Raw genomic sequence first — 1,421 nt, 5'->3', positions numbered from 1 at the left:
TGGTTCAGTACATATGTACATGCATAATATATATGTATTTATACATATATATGTTATGCAAATGCATATGTATATAGATATATATATGACCAAAATATATTTACATTATAGAAAATGTGTACACATGCATATAGAAACATATGTAGTCATGTATTAATTACAATCCATTATATGTCCTAGCTAGCTACGATTTCGACGTAGTAGTAGTCGCTGCTAGCTCAGAAGCTAAGGACCGGTGAATTGTGTTTCCGTCGTAGTAGAATTCACCCTTGGGATCAAGGATTTCTTCGTTGATGAATCCCATGAGTTGTTCTTGAACCGCCGCGATAAATTCCTTGTGTGTGGTCAGGTTATCCCTCATGCGAATAAACTATATGAATGTATGAAATTGATTAGTAATTAAACAAGAAATCGTTACGTAATGAAATTTTGAATTTATTTGTACGTACATCGAGCTCTCTTGTGGTGATGATTTGGTCTGCAAGGCAGTGGCAATACTCACACACGTAGTAGCCGCACAAGTTAGTTCCCTGCTTTTGCTTTGCGCACTACAAATAAATGACAAATTAACGGCGTGAGATCTAATTAATATACACTTGTATGTATTAATTTGAATCGGAGAAATATAAATGTAGAGCATGTGTACTCACAGGAAATTTGAACCTCCGCCTAAGTCTTTCACTTCAGTTGCCGCGGACCAAATGACGGAACCGATACCAAGCCCTACATGGAGTTTAAAGATATGATTCGTAGTACAAATAATTAACATAACAAGAATTTCTTAATTAACAGAGGAACTTATGCCAGTACCTGTCTATAAGTTCAAAAACCTTGTCAAACGTAGACTCTTTTTTATCCATTGAGTCATATACGTTGACGGTGCAGGCCGACAGGTCGAAGAGTAAAAGCACCCAGTGGAATCTGCAATGTGCGTGGGATGCATTACATATGAAACACTTAGCAAGTTCGTACGGGAATGAAATTTGGTATGTAGGAAGACAGTAAAATTAAACTAACTCTGTGTTGTACGGCAACAGTATGAACGTCTTGTAATGCTGCGCCTTCAGGAGATGGACGAGATTGTCCTCTTTTCCTGCGGATATTGGTCGAGCATTGCGACGTTTACTCTCCGAGGGTCGATGAATCCAGTATCGAAAACCCTCCGCCGTCGGGCCCTTTGAATCTCCATTCTACAACGATAAAAGGGAGTATTTTATTTTATATAGTCTACCTATATACAAGGACCTAATTAATTAAAGGAGACGTAGTAATTAAGAAATATAACTGAACGATATACTTACAAAATCCAGCAACTCATAATAGAGACGTCGAGGGCGTCCAGCTGGTATACTTCGTAGATTCCCTTGAAATTGATCCAGAGAATATCATCTCCTTGCAAGAAGTCCGGGTCCCTGATCCTC

General features: G+C 38.4%; 1 long non-coding RNA gene across 1 annotated transcript; it reads right to left on the bottom strand.

Annotated features, from left to right (window-relative positions):
• Positions 1 to 323: 323 nt before the first annotated feature.
• LOC136354862 (uncharacterized) lies at positions 324 to 681 on the bottom strand. Its single transcript, XR_010738728.1, has 3 exons — positions 651 to 681; positions 450 to 548; positions 324 to 370 (listed from the first exon to the last, which is right to left on the bottom strand). It is a non-coding gene; the product is annotated as an uncharacterized lncRNA (long non-coding RNA).
• Between the last annotated feature and the right edge of the window lie 740 nt (positions 682 to 1,421).

The sequence above is a fragment of the Oryza sativa genome, chromosome 12, assembly GCF_034140825.1.
Source record: "Oryza sativa Japonica Group chromosome 12, ASM3414082v1".
Classification (NCBI taxonomy): Eukaryota; Viridiplantae; Streptophyta; class Magnoliopsida; order Poales; family Poaceae; genus Oryza; species Oryza sativa.
The sequence above is the reverse complement of the archived record's forward strand: the minus strand, read 5'-3'. Positions and strand labels throughout refer to the sequence as shown.